The 7,206-nt window shown below is 40.7% G+C and overlaps 1 pseudogene; it reads right to left on the reverse strand.

Annotated features, from left to right (window-relative positions):
• Window positions 1-1,296: 1,296 nt before the first annotated feature.
• LOC114098019 (adaptin ear-binding coat-associated protein 1 pseudogene) lies at window positions 1,297-2,081 on the reverse strand (annotated as a pseudogene).
• Window positions 2,082-7,206: the final 5,125 nt, after the last annotated feature.

The raw sequence follows: 7,206 nt of genomic DNA on the forward strand, positions 1-7,206 counted from the left end.
ATGTTAGAGTTCCTAAACAAGTCTGGATGGTGCCTGGCAAAATGCCAGAGGGAGTGGTTTGAGAAGTAACAAAAGTGAGCCATTAAGTGTGGAGATTCCTTATTGGTTGACTGATGTATCTAGTTTATGCTAATTAAGATAAGCTGTGTGGAATGTATAAATACTGCTCCTGTCCTGCAATAAACGGCTTCCACTCCTGCTGTATCAACGTACACAAGTTATTCATCACCCCCTGGTTATTTTGCTGCAGCCGGACTGCGGCAGCAGAGGAAAAGGGAAGTGATGGGAGAGCAACTTATTAAGATATCCTAGCTGGGGGGCATCAAAGTCTAAGGCAACATCTGTCACACATAAAGCTGTGACTCTCCAACTTCCTTCATAAATGACAATATATGTAGTAGCTCTTCTATTGAAGAGCTAGATGGAATGGAAAAGAAATATTATGGAAAAGGATCAGACACCCAGACAGTAAGGCAATGTGGGTACTGAATGAGAGTTAGGTGCTTTCAACTCTCTGTGTTCTATAGATCAGGTTAAAAACACAACTCTTCAAATTAAGTCAAACAAAGGGTGAACATGAATTAATTCTGTGCTTCAAATGCAGCAACTAGATGGAGCTGTAGGAAATTAAACTCTTCTTTAGAATATAACTTGGAAAGCACAGCCCTTTGGACTCGTCAAAGATGTTGCACCCTTCAATAAACAGAAGAGTAGCGTTGCCAATGCTACAACCCTTTTATCACAGTAAAATACATGTAAACACCCAAGAGGGTGAAGGAGCTGCACCTAACACTGGGTGTTCATTGACTAGGACAAGCCTGAAAGAGGCTATATAAAAGAGACCCAGGACAGCCATTTTTCTCCAAATCTACCCTTATCAAAATTCTGAATTTGTAAATACTGAGGTCAACCTGCTTACTTTTAGAGTCTTTGGTTGGTGGAAAAGAAAGTTCCAAGACTTTGTCTTCCCTGAAATTGCCAAATAGGGTTTCACAAAGAGGCACACACAGATCATAAGATGATTCTGAAATAAGTTCAAGAATTTAAAAGACGGAGAAAAAAATTTATGGATTAGAGGTCATATCCCCTCAAAAAGACACTGGCCACAAGAATGGAAAGATCTACTGTTCTCCTCCATTTGCAATCACCAGGAAAAAACAGATTCTCTCTGGAAAAATATTACCAATTACTTTTGGTTTGGGGAGTGGGACGGGGTTCCTAACTTCCTCCTTAGATTGGTGCCCTCAATGTCATTTTTCATCTTCAGGTCTGTACTTTCTGTCTTGCCAATGTTATTCAAAACTGGATCTAGTTGGATGGCTGTGGTACCTGGTTTGGAAAAGAGCTGGATGCAGTACTCAAATCTCCCCACAAGTCATTGCTTGCAGAAACTGGAGCTGATGCTAGTGTTGTGACAGGTGCCAGAGAATCCAAACCTGAGAGAATATCTGAATCACTACCTACAGGGTAAGATTTTGGAATGGGTGGTGGCAACTGAGGAAGATGGTGAGAGAATAGTGACTTTGCCTCTAGGGGGAGGAGGAAGTAAGCGTAGGCCACCAGCTCCTGCAGTCTTGGGCTTAGAAACATCTCCTTTCTTGGTTATAATGTTCCTGATACTCAACTTGACGGTCTGTCTTTCCTTGAATCCTTGATTCAATTTGGGATGAGTGTCCATCTCCAGAGATTCTTTGAAAATCTCAGATTCCTGCTTTACCCACTTGAAGTGATCTTGCAAGGAGACATTCAAGTCAAAGTCATCTCCCTGATCTGTGAATCCAATGCCAATGAACACACTACATCCAGTATCATCCTGGATCTGAATTACACAGTAGCAGCTGGAATATGTCAATATCTCCACAGCAAAACCAGGATATTGTTCTACTGGTGTTGAAGCAAAGAGCTCTTCTGAAACTTTATCTTCAAGTTTGACATAGTGATCTTATGACCAGTCCCATCAGCCTGATCTAATTTCCTAGCAGGTGCTGAGTAACTGGATTGGAGGCCACGGGCAGAATCTGGAAGACACTGAGGTCTGGCTTCACACACAGCAAAGACTCACATTCCAACTAGGCCATCATCTTGGCTTTCCCCTCAATCAATATTAATGCAATCTTGAAATAGAGAAATTTCTTTTGAGATAGAATCTGTGGTTTTATCACTTCTACCCATTGTTCTCTGCTCAACCAAGTCCTTACTTACCAGATCATCTTTCTTTGCTGAACTCTAGCCTTAAGTGATGACTAGAATGTTCATTCCTCTTCTCTAGACTGATCATTTTCATTCCTTTAATTGCTCTTAGACAGCACGATTTAAAATCACCTTGGCATCCAGGGTGTGCTCCCTTAAAAAGGATTCCAGTATCCCTGTATTCTTCTCAATTGAGAGCATCTGCAAACATTTTGACATTCAAAAGTGTTCACTAGCTACTTGTTATTATATGGTGTTGTAAGAATGGAGTGCAATGTAGTAGGATGACTCCTTATTTGACTAGATAAAGATAAGTTTTTGCTATTTATTTCTTACTATCTGTCTTCTTCTATTGGGTTGTTAGTTTTCTGAGTAAGAAAAGAAGATTTTTTTAAAAAAATCATCACTCTGTTTTCTATACCCAGCATAGAGCCTGTCTGATGCATAGTTAGTATTCTATAAATATTCATTGATTAAATAGATGGATGGAGACATGTTAAAGTCTGTGGCATCATTTCAATTTTGATTCAATAATAAATTATTTATCTATAGTTTCAGTAGGGCTCTGATACAAACAGGTTCATGATAATAAATCTCATAATCTATTTTCTCCAAGAGCTATAATAGCTTTCTAGCATGAATTTCAGCAAAGGAGAAACCATCACACATCAAGAGGATGTATCAAAGAGGATGATGTGATTTTGACCTGTGGAGTAACCAAGTTATTGATGTCTATTTTCTCTTGTGAATTCTTTTTATTAATCTCTCACTTTGTAGTGAGATAAAGTGCTAGATGATGTGTTCGTCAGCTTTTTGTCACTGTGACCAAAATACCTGACAAGAACAACTTAGAGGAGGAAAAGTTTATTTTGGGCTTATGGTTTCAGAGGTCCAGTTCATATTTGGCTGACTGGATGGCTTCAGGCCTGAGTGAGGCAGAACATCATGGTGGAAGGTCATGGTGAAGGAAAGCTCCTGTCCTCATGGCATCCAGGAAGCAGAGAGACAGAGTAAGGAAACAGGGTCAAAATATAATCACCAAGGGCATGCCTCCTGTGACTGTTCCCACTAGCCACACCTCACCTGCCTACAGTTACAACCTAGAAATTCATTTAAGTAATTAATCCATCAAGTGGATGAATTCATTTATTACTTTACAGCTCCAATATTCTAATCATTCCAACTTGGAACATACCTGCATTTCCACATGAGTTTTTTGGGGGGATATTTCACATCCAAACCATAATAGATGACCATTTGATTGATCTGGATAGCTCTGATACCACACTTTTACACTTTTAATCAAGGTTATGAATGAGGAAATCTATGAGGAATGATTAAGTACAACAGCATGATCTTGAACTGAAATATTAACTCCCAGTTGATCTCAGCAGATTACACTGATGTTGGAATTTCCTCTTGTTTAATCTAATGCTTAGAAAATATATTTAGAATAGGCCATAATTAGAATTAGACATATAACTTGAACACATGAACTTGTAGCAGAACAGAAGCTATGAAGATATTTAAAAGACACTTAGGAAGCTACTTTGCTCAGCTGGATTTCCACAGCAAAGCTTTTAGGACCACTGCAGAAAGTACAAAGGGCACTGCTGGGATAACCTTATCTTATAAAATTGTACACAGTCAAAAACTGAAAGAGGCACAAAAAGCCTAATTTTTTTTTTTTTCCAATGCTGAAAAGACAAGCAATTCTACCCTAGGTCATATTAATTGAATAAGATAAAAAGATAGTCCCATTTTTCTGTGGATGTACAGAATTCCAGATTTCTTATCAGATGTCATTACTTGAAAACCAATAGGTTCCAAAGAGCAGCAGTTCAGACAGAGCAGGTATTTTAGATGTTATCATTTGAGGAGGGACTAAGGAAATTCAGGCCATGGCTCTTAACTGAACATGCTTCAGAATCAGTGAAGTTTCTGTTTTGTTTGTAATACTCATAAGGATGCCCCTCCCTGTAATGATTCTTACCTTTTAGATATAGAATTGTGATAGTAGAAGCAAATGTGACTCCATCTTGTTTTATGACTTCATCATGTAAAACAACCATGCCAAGTAGAAGGGTCATGACTGGGGCAAGATGTTCTTTTCCTTTTGCTATAGAAACCTTTAAGAACACAGAAGTGCCTAATGGGGCATTGTTTCTGTAACTAGGGTAACAGGGCTCTGTTTCTGTAACTGGGGTGACTGGGCTAACTGTGATTGGTTAGGCTTCCCTCCACTTGACTGCACTCTCCTGCTTCTGTAACCTGGCTTGCTTGCATTGGCTAGACACCCGGACATCCCTTTTGCGGTTTTCAGGCTTATAAGGAGCGCCCTTGCAATTGTTCGGGGCTGATCAAGGGAACAAGCTTTATGTTCTGGTCAGTCACCACTAGTGTGCTTCAATAAGGGCTTGATTCGATTATACGTGAGTGGTCTGGAAGTCAGTTTACGAAACCCCGGGACGAAGCTTTAACTATAACAGAATGAACAGAGTATGGGCATTTTTGATAAACTTTAGCAGAGGCTCAAATGCATATACCTCAGGATAAAAAAAAATTCATCAAATTAGAAATAAATGTAAAAATAGAGCTAAATAGGATATAATAGTTGCTTACAAACACAAAGATGAAAACGATCCTACCCACTGAATCCCCTGGGAAAGCCAGTTGTTGATTCCCACCAGGCAACCATTTCTGAAAGTAATAGTTAACCAGATGTAGGTTAACAGAAATGCCTTTTAGGTAATTATATTAGCATAATGGCCTGGGATTGATACTCCTAGTATAGAAAGGTCATGCTTCTTTTTCTCTGTTTTATACCCACATGTTGAGTTTGGATTTTATTATCTACTTTTCACTTCTCTCTCAACACTCATCTTGTTTCAGCTAGCCCAGGCCCTTGTGGTTGCATTGACTCTGAATTAAGACTAGACCTTAGAATGTACATGGGTCACAATTTAACAAGAATATCAAATTCAGTCTCTCTCTCTCTCTCTCTCTCTCTCTCTCTCTCTCACTTTCTCTCTTTCTCTTTCTCCTTTTTGGCTCAATAGCATGAGCCTTGCAAATAAATTATTCAGAATAAATTTAGTCTCTTTTTGTTCCTGCAATTTGGGCCATGTGTTTGAAAGGTAAGCTAATTTTCTGCTTTGAAAATTTTTGTGAGATTTTCTATTTATTACAGAGTGAAGTCAGTCACCCATGCTCACAGCTTCTTCAATCTTCTGTCTCTGTCTATTGTACTCTACTCTCCAAATTTGGTAGCTCATTCATGGCCAAATGAGATTTTTCTGGTTATGTTTGTGGTTATTGGACCTCGAAAATGATACCAGGTAAATAAGGCTCAGCTGTATTGGAAATTTTCTTCCCCCAAATACTTATAATTGACTCCCCTTGGAAAAGAGTGGCGGAGGCCTTACAGTGTCTAACTTAGAATGAGGGTGTTTTGGGGCTTAAATTATATGATGATCCCAACATAATTTTATTGCCAGTATCCCAGACCTGTCTATAAGAACGTTTTACTGGCTTGAACACTATCTCAACCTTTCTCCTGAAGTGAGAGAAAACAGTTGAATTCACAATGCTGTGACAGCCTCAGCTTTTCATGCAGAGAGATAAAATTTGGGAGCCGTAATAAGTGTGTGGAATGGACTTGTATTATTCCATGTCTTCAGGGGAGGTCCTAAGACTCAAATATGCTGTAGTGCAGGCCCTAAATGGCTGTAGTTAGGCTTATTCACTAGGATTTCTGGCAAACTATGTTTTCAGCATGTAGTTGAGGTCATAAACACTCTAATTCAGAATATGTACTCAAGGTCATAAACATCTGCCTGTGAGCATGCGTCCACTGGTGCAACCTGTTGGCAGTGTGCCTTCTTTGTCTGGCCTGCATATAAAAAAGGGGTTATTCTCGCCTCCAAATAAAGGATGACTATTCTCCCAGATGCACCTCACACCTTCTCTCAACTACTGAAGCCTAGAATTCTGCTTCCTGGACTGAGCCTCAGCCTCAGTACAATTGGCATAGTCAGCAGGATACTTCACAGATAAGAGATGCACTGACCCCAGTGAACAGGAGGGACCTGTGGCCCCTAAGCAGCATGTAGCACTTGGTTGCCGAGGTCCTATTAGTATGAACTCCTGTGCAGAGTTGGAATGTGGTGGATGGGCTCTCTGATTGCCCTGTAGTAAACATGGACCTGGAGGGGTGAAGTGTAAACTTGAGTAGCAGAGCCCAGGCTCCAGTCCTTGGTCAAGGACAAATTTGGCAGGGACGATGCAAACAGGACTGAGCAGTTGCTAGTGGAGCCACACAGATGGCTGCTGGAGCCATGGGATGAATGTTTCTTACAGCTTTGAGAACAGAAACTGATGCAGCTTCATGAGAGACTGCCAAGATGAAGGAGTTGCCAGATGAGGAAGAGACTTTGGAAGCCAAAGTACAGTCACTGAAGGAGTATCTCTACACCTTGAAAATAACCTCTGGCTTCCCAGAGAGTTCTGATGGAGTCTGAGGAAGAAGAGGAAAATTATCACCTGCAACTCTGGCCAATGATAACGCAGAAAATGAAACAGCAGCATCTGCTAGCTCCAAAGGGCAGCCTACTGCAGGGCCAGCCCAAGTAACCAAGTTCACTGTGTTGCATCAGTCAAGCTGAGTTGGTATACTAAAGAAAATAATTGTATAGAGGCCAAGAGAGGACCTGGCTCTGGCAAGACACCCCACGTGCTACATGTTACAGATCCTGCACAATCTTGTGACTTAGATGTGCTGGGAATTGTCAGGGGCCAAGAGAGCCCAAGTTTTCCAGGAGCCAGCAGGGGCCAAGAGAGAGAGCCCAAGTGTATTAGGAGCAGGCAGAGATCAAAAGAGAGTCAAGATGTGCTAGGAGCTGGCAGGGAAAGGAGACTTCAGGAACTGCTAGGGTCTATGTAGGTGAACCAGAAAAAAATCTATACCTTGAAGGTGAGGCGTCAGTAGTGTCCAGTGTTGGTACACTGATAACTCCA

Source organism: Marmota flaviventris, chromosome 8, assembly GCF_047511675.1.
Source record: "Marmota flaviventris isolate mMarFla1 chromosome 8, mMarFla1.hap1, whole genome shotgun sequence".
Taxonomy (NCBI): Eukaryota; Metazoa; Chordata; class Mammalia; order Rodentia; family Sciuridae; genus Marmota; species Marmota flaviventris.